Raw genomic sequence first — 15,195 nt, forward strand, 5'->3', positions numbered from 1 at the left:
CCGTGATATACGCAGCCCTTTAAAATAGGCTTTACTTTAACTAGCAACAGAAGAACATACATTCCTGGTGTCAAATGGCACAGTCCTCTTAGGAAAGAAGTCCTACGCTACAGCAGGTACATGCTATGGTATATGATATAGGAGGCTCTGGGTAGTTCCAGGGATTTTCTAGCCGAGGTAGTTTCCTGAGAAAACTTGGCGTTCAGGTCTCCACTAGCATACTCCTGCTCAGCCTGTGTCTCATTAAAAGGATATTCAAATAAACTGTCAAGAGATGCCATGAAGTAACTTGTACAGCTTAAAGGGTAAGTATAAAAAGGTTTACCGTCTCAGCTGCTTTCACAGTATGTCTGCACATATTCCGGCACTAGGTAGGAGGTGGAGGGGGAATGTCATGATAGATTTTCCTCCTTAAGCACAATGTTAGACTTAAATAAATCAATACAGTTAGCATTTCAGGGGACGATCCTACAGTCATTTAAGAGATACAAGTTTTTTTTTCTAGAAAGCTGGTCCTATAAATCATTAGCAGGTCTGGGTGAGGAATACTCAGAAATAAAATCTCCCACAAACACATAGCAACACACAATACCTAAAATCCAAGTGTGCACATACATACACACACATCAACTTCACACTCACATCTAGAAAACTTATTCTTTTTTTTATCTGTTCCACAAATAAAATGCTCTGTGAAAGTTCAATACTTAACGACTACATTAAGATTAAATATTGACGATTAAAATGAAAAAAATTTTTTGCCTTTTTAGGGCCTCACCCTTGGCATAGGGAGGTTCCTAGGCTAGGGATCAAATCAGAGCAGTAGCCGCCAGCATACACCACAGCCACAGCAATGCCAGATCCAACATGCATCTGTGACCTACACCACAGCTCATGGCAATGCCCGTTCCTTAACCCACTGAGCAAGGCCAGGGATTGAACCTAGGCCTCATGGATACTAGTCAGATTCATTTCCAGCGAACCACAAAAGGAACTCCAAAAACAAAACAGTTTTAAGACCCAAACAAAGCTGAGTCAAATTCCAAGAGAACTACTGGGAGATGAACTGAGTTCTTGAAAAATGAAGAAAACAAGACGGAGCTTCTCATGTGAGCTATGGTCACCATCAGATGATAATGCAGTGTTCAAGAGGGGAAGAGCTTTCCATCAAACTTGATCGATCCTGAGCCTCAATTAATATCCCTCCCTCTGATAGCATCTGTCTACCCTGGAGACTGCGTCCTGTATACTGAGCCTACAGTAGCAGGTTTACTTGCTTAGATGAAAGAGAGAAAGATATGGTTCAAAACGCTGTGAAATAAGTTAAACAAAGAAAGGCAAACACCATACGATCTCACTTATACGTGGAATCTAAAAAACAAAACAAAAACAAACACACAAGCTCATGGATACAGAGAAGATATTGGTGGTTTCAGAGGTGGACAGTGGGGAGCAGCAGGGAAGTGGGTGAAGGGGCTCAAAGGACACAAACTTCAGTGATAAAGTAAATAAGTCACAGGGATGGAATTTACACCATGGTGACTACAGTCAGTAAGAGTGTCTTGAACATTTGAAAGCAAGAGAGCAGCTCTTAAAAGTTCTCATCACAAGAAAAAAGTGTTTGGTGACTGATATTACCCAGACTTAATGCGATGATTATTTCACAATGTACACAAACAGTGAATTATTATGTTGTATACCTGAAACTATTATAATATAAAATATCAATTATTAATTTTAAAAATTCCCTTGGTCATATGTGGATGATGCTACCGGAACAACTAATTGTTTTTAAAATTAGTAAATAAAGGGAAAGAGATGTTCCCTTTGTGGCACAGCAGAAACAAATCCAACTAGAATCCATCCACAAGGATGAGGGTTCGATCCCTGCACTTGCCTAGTGAGTCGGGGTTCCGGCATGCCTTGAGCTGTGGTGGAGGTCACAGAGGCAGCGAGTTCCCGGTGTTGCTGTGGCTGTGGCGTAGGCCAGCAGCTGTAGCTCAGATTCCACCCCTAGCCTGGGAACTTCCATATGCTATAAGTGCGCCCCTAAAAAAAAAAAAAAATGTATGACTTAATAAAAATAAAGGGAAAGAATTTTTTAAGAAATAGCTCTTATAGTAGTTCCCGCTGCAGTGCAGCAGAAATGAATCCTACTAGTATCCATGAAGATGCAGGTTTGATCCCTGGCCTTGCTCAGTGGGACAGGGATCTGGCATTGCCATGAGCTATCGTGTAGGTTGCAGATGCGGCTCATATCCTGCTCGGCTGTGATTGTGGCATAGCCTGGAACTGTAGCTCTGATTCAGCCTATAGCCTGGGAACTTCCATGTGCCACAGATGAGGACCTAAAAAATTAAAAAATTAAAAAAAAAATTCTCACAGTACATGTATCAGTACGTTCTGAGAAAAAAAATCTAAAAACATGTGAAAATGGCTTATCCATAGGTGATCCACTTTGCATTTCATAAAGTTAAAATAATTTGGACCCCTGAAGACATTACTTACAGGTTAGAAAACTATGACTATCTATCCATGTAAGGATACTTGAGAAATAACTCTCACCACCTTGATCGTATTAACCCAGAATAATATGGTCTCTACTCTCCAGACTTCACATTTCACGGAAAGAAATACCGATCCAACAATATGGAAGGGTCAATATACCAACAGGAATAAAGAATAAAATGGAAAATTAGCTAGCTGAACTTTGGTGATGTGCAGCCCCATCCGCCACACGCACTGAGTGACTGCACACATTTAGATTTTGCCCTCAAGAGCACATTCACCGCAGATGCAGCACCATAATTATTCATTACTCCTGCCCCTCACTGCTTCTCAAGTGTCTTGGTTTAACAATGAATTCTAAAGTAATACTACCTTTGTTTGAATTACAAATACAAATTCTGTCATCATGAAACCAAGGCATTCAGGTAAATGTGCACCAATAACCACAGTACAGTGACTCAGGCCAGGGCTCTGGAGCCCTTCTGAGTGGATACTGAATATCCAGAAAGCAGTGGACACAGGCCTTATCTCTCTGTGCCCCACTTTTCCCACTTTGAAAATGGAGACAACATACCTCCCAACCTCACAGGATATCCTAAGGTTTGTACGCATGATACCTGTAAGAGACTTAGACCGGTGCCTGGAGCACACAAAGAGACTTGTAACATGTATTCTTAGGATTACATTGAAATACATTTAAATTATGATTTATCTTGAATTGACCCACAGGAAGATCCATGAAGGAGTGCTTTATCAAGGCTGCTGAGCTTGAAAACCAGAGAGTAAGTCTTTGAGAAATGAATGCAAAATGTAAAAAGAGAGGCAAAAATGTGGACTGGAAAGAAACGTGAATGGAGGAAAGAGAGGTGCATGGAGAGGATATTCAGTCACTTTCATTTTAACTTTTTCTCCATAATACGGTGTGTACATATGTTTCAATCTGAGTGCTTAAACGAAGCATCAAAGTATAGCTTTTACATCCTTCAGAAGTTCATTAATTACACTCAGCATAACCTCACGAGGCGATGAAAGTGCAATATGTAATGAGGTTGTACTGCACCATGTAATCCAAGAGGTAACACAAGACATAGGAACGGAAGTTTTTACATCTGCAAAACTACAAATGTGGATGTTTCAGAGTCAGAACATGTTTGCCCTTACAATGAATGATCACTCATTAGAAAGATAAAAAACCTTTATATTTTAGAGAGAATTGAAATGGCTTTTTTTGGGTCATGGTCAAAACCTTTATTTTAGTATTTTAATAATTCCCAAATTTAAGGCAAAAGAATGACACTGAATTAACTTTTTAAAATTTTTGCTTTTGAATTGAAGGAAGACATTTGGCAGTATTAAAAACTAGCTATAACATATGAAATGAAAAATAAATGTAAATAAAAATGCCCAAAACCCAGGGAATGAGATAAAGTATTTAATTTACAATGAAGTAATTTTGGGAAATGACTAAAGGAAAAGTCAGACTATAATTAAAACAAACAACCAAAATTTATTAAATAATTTTACTTTGTCATTATATATAAATAGACTAGGGGGTTGAGCTCACTGTAAAACAGGAAATGTATTCCTCAGATGAACAATTACAACTAACTCATAAAAGTTGGATGAGTTGAATACACAAGAGCATGTTCATCACTGGATGATGGTGTCATTGAATTCTGCATTCAAATCTCTCAGACATTGACATGTAGGGTTGGCAAAATCCAGGAGTCAATATGAGAAACCACACTGCAATAACAACATTCATCCTTCTGGGACTGACAGAAGATCCTCAGCTGCAGCTCTTGCTTTTCCTTTTTCTATTTCTCACCTACATATTGAGTGTAGCTGGAAATCTGACCATCATCACCCTAACCTTGCTGGATCCCCACCTTAAAACCCCCATGTATTTTTTCCTCCAAAATTTCTCTCTCCTAGAAATCTCATTTACAACTGCCTGTATTCCAAGATTCCTATACAGTATATCAACTGGGGACAGAACAATTACCTATAATGCATGTTTCATTCAATTATTTTTTATAGACATCTCTGGGATAACTGAGTTCTTTCTCTTGGCAACTATGGCATATGATCGCTATGTGGCCATCTGCAAACCCCTGCATTATATGACAATCATGAGCAACAAACTCTGCAAAACAATGGTTGTCTGCTGTTGGCTGGCAGCACTTCTGATTATCCTCCCTCCATTCAGCTTGTGTTTCCATCTGGAATTCTGTGATTCCAATCTCATTGATCATTTTGCCTGTGATGCATCTCCTCTCCTGAAGATCTCATGCTCAGACACCTGGTTAATTGAGCAGATGGTTATAGCCTGTGCTGTGTTGACCTTCATCATCACTCTTGTAGGTGTGGTTCTCTCCTACATAAATATCATCAGGACGATTCTAAAATTCCCTTCTGCCCAACAAAGAAAAAAAGCCTTTTCTACCTGTTCTTCCCACATGATTGTCGTTTCCATCACCTATGGCAGCTGCATCTTCATCTACATCAAACCATCTGCCAAAGAAGAGGTAAATCTCAATAAAGGAGTGGCATTGCTCTTTTCTTCCATTTCACCAGTGCTGAATCCTTTTATATATACTCTGAGGAATAAGCAAGTTAAACTAGCCTTTCAGGAATCACTCAAAAAAATTGCATTTCTTTTAAGAAAGTAAAATGTATCTCTTGATAAACCAACTCAAAAGATTTCTGTGAGCTGTGATGTAGGTTTCAGACATGGTTCAGATCTGGCATTGCTGTGGCTGTGGTGCAGGCTGGCAGCTACAGTTCCCATTTGACCCCTAGCCTGAGAACCCCTATATACCACAGGTGTGGGTCTTTAAAAAAAAAAAGGAAAGGAAATTAAAAAAATATCTCTTGATAAACCAACTCAAAATATGCACAGCTACATTATTTCTTGCATAATGTTGATAGCAAATATTGGGATTTCATAGCTTATAGACCAATCAGGTTAACTTCACTGGCATTTAATCATTAATTTTCCCTTCATATACTGAAGAAGTAATTATTGAACTTTGCTTTGTGAGGAATAAAATATATCATTTTTAATCCTTTAACCAGAACCCATCATAATTCATTCATTCCTCTTTCTTCTTTTAGAGGTTTTTCCTACATATTATAAAATATTGGTGTGGCGATGTCATTCTTTTTTATTGAATTATGACTGACATGCAATATTACATTGGTTTCAAGTGTACAACACAGTGATTCAATATTTTTATACATGATGAAATGATCACCACAATAAGTCCAGTTATTGTCCATCTGTTGAGCTTCCAGATGTCAACAAATTAATCTGGGAAAACTATGAGCAATATGAAACCAATATAGTCCAAAATTCTGACGAAATGGAAAGTTTCTCTGAAACATACAAATTACAAACCTGAAACAAAAAGGAACAGAACATCGACATACATTTCTGTTTTACACACTGAATGAATACCTAAAAATATTTGCACAAAGAAAACTCCAAAATAATGTTGCCTCATTTGTGAATACTATCCAAGGAATAAATGATCCCATCTTTGCAAATTCTTTCAAAATACATGAAGAAAGAATTCTTTCTCACTCATTTTAAGAAATTCGCATGCATCTGCTTCTAATACCAGACAAATTGTGAGCATAAAAAGGTAGACCAACAGAACTCATGATAGCAGATTCAAACATCCTTAACAATTTACTATCAAAGATCAATAATAATAACCAAATGAAAATGGTCAAGAAAATTTGGTGGGCATTTCATAAAGGAAGTTCCAGGAATAGTCAATAAGCACATGGAAGAAGCTCAAAATCATTAGTCATCAGGAAATTCAAACTGTAACTAAAATGAGTCACCCATTTATTAGAATGGCCATAACTAGAATATAGGCTGATAACATAAGTCACAACAAAGACAGAGAGCAACTGGAACAGTGCTGGAGGACAGACAGGAAGGGATATGGTCACTCGGGAAAACACTCTGACAGGTTCATATAAAGTTACACCTGGTTATCATATGTCTTCACAAATGCTCTCCTAGTAACTTACCTAAGAAAAATGAAAATGGACATTGCCCAAATTAAGATACATGAGTGTTTGTAGCAGCTGGATTCATAGAACTCAAAAGCGTAAACACCCAAAATGTTCAGCAAAAAAACAGAGAAACCTGGAGTTCCCATCATGGCACAGCAGAAATGACCAGGAACCATGAGGCTGTGGGTCCAGTTCCTGGCCTTGCTCAGTGGGTTAAGGATCTGGCATTGCCTTGAGCTGTGGTGTAGGTCGCAGACTCGGCTGAGATCCTGTGTTGCTGTGGCTCTAGCAAAGGCCGGCAGCAAGAGCTCCAATTAGATCCCTGGCATGGGAACCTCCATATGCCGCAGGTGAAGCCCTAAAAGGACAAAAAGACAAAAAAAAAAAAAAAAACAGAGAAATCTATTTTGGTATTTCATACAATGGAAAACCACCCAACTGTCCAAAGGCATAAACCTCTAGAACAAATACAATAGAATATTTCAAAAACTATGCTGAGCAGAAGATGGACACATGCTATATTCCATAAATTTAACATTATATAGCAGGAAAAAAAATCCACAATGTCAGACATAGGTCAGTGATTCAATGAGATCAGAATGGAGCGTACTTTCTGAAAAACATCATGAGGTAGTGTTTTGGGATGATAGAGACATTTAGTATAATGTGTGGTGGGATAATTACTTGAATGGATATATTTTTCAAAATTACTAAACTTTATACCTACAAAGGATGTATTTTCTTATTATAAATTATACCTTAATATTGTTGATTAAAAAGCAAAGAACATGAACAAAATAATTTCAGCAGGAATGTCACATAAAGAAATATCTAAATGGTAATTAAGTACATGAAAATCACATATGGCAGCAGACACACATACAGGCATCCACGCACAGTCCAAATGAGATCTGGAGTTCTTATACACTACTCACAGAGTAGGAGTGTAAAAAACGCCATGACTATCGATTAAAATCTTGGGTATATTACCTCCAGAAGTGTATGCCTATGGAAACAAAAATTATGTACAGTATCTTCATCCTGAGACTACTGAAAAGAAGCAAGAGCTGGCAACTTGAACGTACATCAACAGCAATACAAGTAAACTTTGCTATATTTATACATTGAGTCAATATACAGCATTAAAAAAGAACAAGCTATTTGCTATATCCCAAGAGTTTTTGGATGTCACAAACACTTCAAAAAATGTTGCACAAAAGAAGAGGGATACAAAGGCATAGTGTATTAATTCTTTCGGATCAAGCTCAAAAACAAGTCAGAGAAATAGAGACTAAAAGAAGTTAGAAGAGTGGCTACCTTTGGTAGAATCTTGACTGACAGAGGGTAAAAGAGAGGTCACTTGATTGCTGGTAATAGTCCATATCTTTATCTTGGTGGTGTTCAATTTGGCTCCATATATTTCTTAAGAATCATTAACCAGCATAATTTTGTGCCCACACTAGACTTTTTTGTTATGAGTTTTACATCAATATATTATTAAAGTGAAACCAAGAAATTTCCAGGAAAAAAACTAAGTGAATTCATCACGAGTATACCTACACTAAAAGAAAAAATAAGAAAATATTTTTATAACTAATAAAAATAATGACAGGCATTCTTGAAGTTGCCATAAGTAATGAAGAACATCAGATGAGAGAATCAATTGGAAAGTTAAATACATGTCATCTACAAAAATAAAGATACCTTTCTGGTTTATATATATGGAGATTTTTTAAAACAACAAACATTTCTGGAAAACTAATATTTTTGCATAACTACTAGAAAGATTGAGGGTTTTTTAACAAATTGTCTGTATGATAGAATGAAGAGAGTGTCATAATAAATTGATTGTTTTGTTATCACTTCAGAATCTTTAAAAGTGGCCAAACTAGACTGACATCTTTTACGTCCTTGAAGGAAATAATCTTAACTTAGAAAATACCAATGCAGGCTTTAGTTTTTTTAAAAAAAAGAAAAGAAAAGAAAAGAAAAATTCAGAGTTCCCATCGTGGCTCAGTGGTTAACGAAGCCAACTAGGAACCATGAGGTTGCAGGTTCGATCCCTGCCCTGCTCAGTGGGTTAAGGATCCGGTGTTGCCATGAGCTGTGGTGTAGGTTGCAGACGCGACTCAGATCCCGTGTTGCTGTGGCTCTGGCGTGGGCTGGAGGCTACAGCTCCGATTAGCCCCCTTGCCTGGGAACCTCCATATGCCGCAGGAGTGGCCCAAGAAATGGCAAAAAGAGAAGGAAAAAAAAAAAGAAAAATTCTATCCAAACATCAACTACCCTCTAAAAATAAAGATGATGGATGTTTTCATTTCTTTAATTGTGGTAAGGGTTTCAAAGATGTAGGCATACGTACAAACTCAGTAAACTGTCTACATTAAATACATGTATTTTGCATATCAATTATATGTTCCAGTAATGCTCCTGATAACAAAGAATAAGCAGTATTAAAACTTGGGAAGGAAGAGTTTGTCATTTTCTTTATATATTTAATGCACAAGGGCTAGAGAATTGTATTACACAAATTAACATTCTAGAACAACTTTCTAAGAACTCTAAGCCTATATATTGTAAGTACTTATATACTGTAAGAATTTTTAACCACCTCAATTTGAAATACCTTTAGGTTATGGAGTTTTAATGCCAGAATATCTATAGTGTCATTTGATCTTAGATGGCCTGTGTTAGCATATCTAAGTACTTGGCATTGGAAAAATAGTAGAAGGTAAATTTTCAATTATATGCTTAGGGTGGCCATTCAACACCACCTAGGTCCTACTAGGAGTTCCCTGGTGGCACAGAGGTTAAGGATCTGCCATTGACTCTGCAGATCACTTCTGTGGTGAGGCTTTTAACTGAACCCTGGCCCAGGAAATTTCACACATCCTGGATGTGGCACAAAAAAAAAAAAAATGAAAAAAGAAAAACCAAAACAGAAAAGAAAGATAAGTAGGAAAGTGGAAGTTGTTCTGTCTTAAAGAGAACTGATTGTTTCTCTTAAGTGGTTTAGAAAAAATATTAGGAATGTGGTAAATATTAGGAGGAAATGTATAGTCCATACTCTTCATAAACTCTGCAAGTGAAGATGCATTTTAAGATAGAACAATTTTCCAAAAGTTAAAAAATACGTGATTCAGAGAAAGATCAAGATGACAGAGGAGTAAGTTGTGGCGCTCACCTTCACCCACAAAAACATCAAAAAAAAAAAATCTACACATAAAATGATTCACACAGAACATCTAATGAAAGCTGGCAAAAGACCCTAAACTTCCAAAAAGGGAAAGAAACCCACCTCCACATAAGTGGGTAGAACCAAAGATGAGAAAAAAGGATTCAGGATGGGACTAGCACTCCTGAGAGGTAGTTAAAGAGGAAAGCCTGGGAAGCCATGTAGCCAATGGTGAGATCAGCCGAGACTGAAGGACCTTAAAGTCAACGGAGAAAAGTGCAGCAGCTGGACTAAGGAAAGCAAAGCAGAGTGAGTACTGCACAGACCATCTGTGCACCACTGCCCCTGGACACCACTGGCCCTGGACACCACAGCCTGAGATGCTCGGGTTGGGTCTGGGCACTGAGACTCACACTTAGAGGTCAGGTGGAGACAGCCTAAAGGGCTAGGGAGCGAGCGTCACAGCCAAGGGAACTTGGGAGGAGGTCTGAGCCACAGGAGAAACAAGGGGCCACTGTTGGGGAGGGCAAGAGGAGGAAGGGTGGACTGCCATAGGAATTATTTCCCTGCACATGCAAGGAATCTCAGAAGGCAGGGTACCTCTGGCGCATGCTACAGGTGGCTAGGAAACACTGTTGCAGGCTATGGGTAACAAGGCACTATTTGTGTGGGTATGGCTGGCCAGGTATCTCCTGTGTGGGCTAAAGACAGCATGGGGCTAAGCATGACACAGCACCTCTTGCACGGTCTACAGGTGGCCGGAGAACCCCGTAACAGACATCGCAGACTGCAGAGGTGAATGTGGGCCACCACCACTAAGGATCTGTGAACAGGCACCACCAGTGGCCTTGGGAACCTCAGAGATCAGCAAAAAAGAGGGCACTGCAACTGAGCACCAACTATTGTTACTCTCACTCCCCTGGGAATGCAACTCCACACAAAAACTACTCCAACTGATCAATGCATTCAGAAAAGTAGCAGGATACAATATGAACACTCAGAAATGGGTTGCATTACTGCATACTAACAAAAAAAAATTTGGAAAAGGAGGAGTTCCCATTGGGCTCAGTGGAATGAATCTGACTAGCATCCATGAGGATATAGGTTCGATCCCCGGCCTCACTCAGTGAGTTGAAGATCCAGCATTGACATGAGCTGTGGTGTAGGTTGCAAACATGGCTCGTATCTGGAGTTGCAGTGGCTGTGGTGTAGGCCAGTGGCCACACCTCCATTAGGATTCGACTCCTAGCCTGGGAACCTTCATATGCTGCAGGTGCAGCCCTAAAAAGACCAAAAAAAAAAAAATTTGGAAAAAATATAAAATTGAAATACTTTTTAAAATCACACCCCGGAGTTCCCGTCGTGGCGCAGTGGTTAACGAATCCGACTAGGAACCATGAGGTTGCGGGTTCGGTCCCTGCCCTTGCTCAGTGGGTTAACGATCCGGCGTTGCCGTGAGCTGTGGTGTAGGTTGCAGACGCGGCTCGGATCCCACGGTGCTGTGGCTCTGGCGTAGGCCGGTGCTACAGCTCCGAATCAACCCCCGGTGTGGGAACCTCCATATGCCGCAGGAGCGGCCCAAGAAATACCAACAACAACAACAACAAACAACAACAACAACAAAAAAAAAATGACAAAAGAAAAAAAAATAAAAAATAAAAAAAATAAAATCACACCCCCCCAAAATTAAAATACTTGGGAATAAACCGGACTAAAGATCTGAAAGACTTATATGCTGAGAACTTTGAAACATTAATTAAGGAAATTAAAGAGGATTCAACAAAAGGGAAAGATAGTCCATGCTTCTGGAGTGGAAGAATATATATCATTAAATGGCCATACTACAAAACGCAATCTACAGATTCAATGAGATCCCTATTAAATTACCCATGACATTTTTCACAGAACTAGAAAAAAAAATTCGGAAACTTATATGGAGACTTCAGACAATATCCATAGCTACAGTAATTAAGACAGTACAGTGCTGATACCAAAACAGACATACAATGGAACAAAACAGAGAACCCACAAATAAACCCAGACACATATGGTCAACTAATCTTCAACAAAGGAGGCAAGAATATAAACTGAGAAAAAGATAGTTTCTTCAGCAAGTGGTGCTGGGAAAACTGGACAGTTGCATGTAAATCAATGAAACTAGAACACAACCTGACACCATGCACCAAAATAAACTCAAAATGGCTGAAAGACTTAAATATAAGACACCATCAAACTCCTAGAAGAGAACTTAGGCCAAACATTCTCTGACATCAACCGTACAAATATCTTCTCAGGTCAATCTCCCAAGGCAATAGATATAAAAGCAGAAATAAACCAACGGGACCTAATCAAACCAACAAGCTTTTGCACAGAAAAGGAAACCATAAAAAAAGAGACAACTTACAGAATGGGAGAAAAGAGTTTCAAACGATGCAACTGACAAGCAACTAAAATATCAAACAACTTATACAACTCAACAGCAAAAAAACAAAAACCCAATTGAAAAATGGGTGGAAGAACTGAACAGACCATTTCTCCAAAGAAGGTATGCACATGGCCAACAGGCACATGAAAAATTGCTCCACATCATTAATTATTAGAGAAATGGAAAGCAAAATTACAATGACGTACCACTGCACACCTGCCAGAATGAACATCATTAACAAGTCAATAAAAAACAAATGTTGGACTTGAGGGTATGGAGAAGAGGCTACCCTCCTTCACTGTTGATGTGAACATAAATGGTACAACCACTATGGAAAACAGTATGGAAGTAACTCAGAAAATTAAATATAGATCTACCATAGGACCTAGCAATCCTACTTCTGGGCATACATCCTGAAAAAACTCTCATTTAAAAAGATACATGCAACTTAGAATAGATTTACAAGGAGATCCTGCTGAGTAGCATTGAGAACTATGTCTAGATACTCATGTTGCAACAGAACAAAGGATGGGGGAAGAAATGTAAATGTAATGTATACACGTAAGGATAACTTGATCCCCTTGCTGTACAGTGGGAAAATAAAATGAAAAAAAATACAATAAAAAGATACACGCACCCCTGTGTTCACTGTACCACTCTTCACAATAGCCAAGACATGAATGGATTAAGTCCATTCAACACATGAATGGATTAAGAAGATGTAGTACATATACACAATGGAATACTACTCGGCCATAAAAAGAACAAGATAGTGCCATTTGCAGCAACCTGGATGGAACTAGACACTCTGATCCTAAGCGAAGCAAGTCAGAAACCAAAAGATATGAGATCACTTCTATCTAAATAGAATCAATATACAGCACACAGGAACATATTTACAGAAAAGAAATAAAGTCATGGATATGGAGAACAGATATGTGGTTGCCAAGGGGGAGGGGAACTGAGTGCAATGGACTGGGAGTTTGGGGTTATTAGATGCAAACTATTGTATTTGCAGTGGATAAGCAATGAGATCCTGATGCATAGCACAGGGAAATATATCTAGTCACTTGTGATGGAACATGACAGAGGACAGTGTGAGAACAACTGGGTCACTTTGCTGAAGAGCAGAAATTGACAGAACATTATAAATTAACTTTAATAGAAAAAAATTAAAATCTTTAAAAAATACATGATTCATACAATTTTTCAATGAACACATGTAAAATATTTATAACTAATACAAAAAATGAAAGCAGTAAGATTTACAATCTTAAACAATTTTAACTATTTAAAAATCTAAAATCTGTAGACAAAATGTATAAGCTATAATTAAATAATTTTTAGAGAAGCCTATATACAATTAGATTATAAGACAGGCAGGTACTCTCCTGCTTTATTTCTAAGATATAGACATTCTTCAATAATCTATTTATGCAGTCTCCTAAATTCCCTCCTACAGATTCTTCCCCTGATGAGTGGATTTTAAACAAGGATATGATACATCAGCTCCATCCCATTCCCTCTCCTCTTTTATACTAGGTTTTCTATAGACAGATTTCAGACTGTTTGAAGTTTTGCAGTAAAAGGGTCTGTCCAAGGCGCTAGAGTCGATTTGGATATCTAGTACTGCCTATCTGAAAGCTATGACCAACTCAAGATATTCTTATTGGGATGTTTGAAGCTATGTTTTCAATACCTCTGTAATAAAACTGGTAGTTTAATCTACATTTACTTGCCTACTTTCTCTCTCTAGTTGACTCAGAACTCAGGCAAGGAATAAAGGTGGAATTCCTTCAGGTTCCATGACCCCAAGGGAGCCAATGAGTGACCCAAACACTTTTGTGTACAGAAGTGTTCTTACATATTGGAAGTAAAGTGTGACAACATACCTTAAAATCCTAAAATGTAAGTGGCTTTTGCCTTGGGAATACTTCCTCTGATAATAAAAACTAAGAAACAAAGGATGTTTATACAAAATATTTAATACCTCATTTTACAAGTTAAATAAGATACACTTTACTAAATTATGCTTTATCCATAAAGAATATAATACAGAAAAATCATGATGCAAACCTAAATTTTTACCATGTAAATATTTGCAGTTACTGGCTTAGAAACTATATATACAACTTTCAAATCTATGTATATTTCAAATATTATATTTGAAAGTTATATATATATATATATATATATATATATATATATATATATATACTCCAATTGTAAACATGGACATAAAGCGAATTTATGGTGTTTTCTTCACACTTTGTTATCTATGAGTTGAAGAGTGTCCACAAATATCTTTTCATCAGAAAATTATTATTTTGCATGAGGAATGTGTCCTTAAAAGTGTTGTCTCATTGTCTCCAAGGCCATAATTCCCACTGTGCCTGTGTTAAGTATTTTGCCAAAATTCAGTGCATAACAGATTCATTAGTCATGGTTGAACTTTAGTCACAATGGACTCTATATATCTACACAGAGGGCTCCTGCTCATCTATAAGAATCTGAGATATTGAAATTTCATCTAGGAGTTCCCGTCGTGGCGCAGTGGTTAATGAATCCGACTAGGAACCATGAGGTTGCAGGTTCGATCCCTGCCCTTGCTCAGTGGGTTAACGATCCAGCGTTGCCGTGAGCTGTGGGGTAGGTTGCAGATGCGGCTCGGATCCTGCGTTGCTGTGGCTCTGGTGTAGGCTGGCAGCTACAGCTCCGATTCAACCCCTAGCCTGGGAACCTCCATATGCCGTGGGAGCGGCCAAAACAAAGGCAAAAAAAAAAAAAAATATTCATCTAACTTCATGGTGTAAAAATCTTCCTTTGCCCAGAGAAACGGGAAACTATCTTTGTCAAAATCTTCTAAAAATCACCTCATATTTCTCAGATATGTAAAATAAATTACTGTGTTCAGCTTTGAGATATACGAAGTTGATTCCTACGTTTAAAGTGGAATAGACTCTTGAATGCTCGGAGTCTGGTGGCAAGTCAGAGAGCACTATCTACCAAAAAAATACCAGGGAATATGTATGTCTTCATGAGAGGGACATTTGTGCCC

General features: G+C 38.2%; 1 protein-coding gene and 1 pseudogene across 2 annotated transcripts in view; both read left to right on the forward strand.

Moving 5' to 3' along the window:
• LOC146403237 (olfactory receptor 6C3-like) overlaps positions 1–15,195 on the forward strand; it is a 555,083-nt gene that overhangs the window by 334,162 nt on the left and 205,726 nt on the right. The window lies entirely within an intron of this gene.
• LOC110258552 (olfactory receptor 6C68-like) lies at positions 666–5,180 on the forward strand (annotated as a pseudogene). The gene has a single exon (XR_014803308.1). The product of XR_014803308.1 is annotated as an olfactory receptor 6C68-like (transcript).

The sequence above is a fragment of the Sus scrofa genome, chromosome 5 (genome assembly GCF_054392235.1).
Source record: "Sus scrofa isolate SSC_HxYL_T2T_F1_AM1 chromosome 5, Sscrofa_HxYL_maternal_Yorkshire_Landrace_v2.0, whole genome shotgun sequence".
NCBI classification, from domain to species: Eukaryota; Metazoa; Chordata; class Mammalia; order Artiodactyla; family Suidae; genus Sus; species Sus scrofa.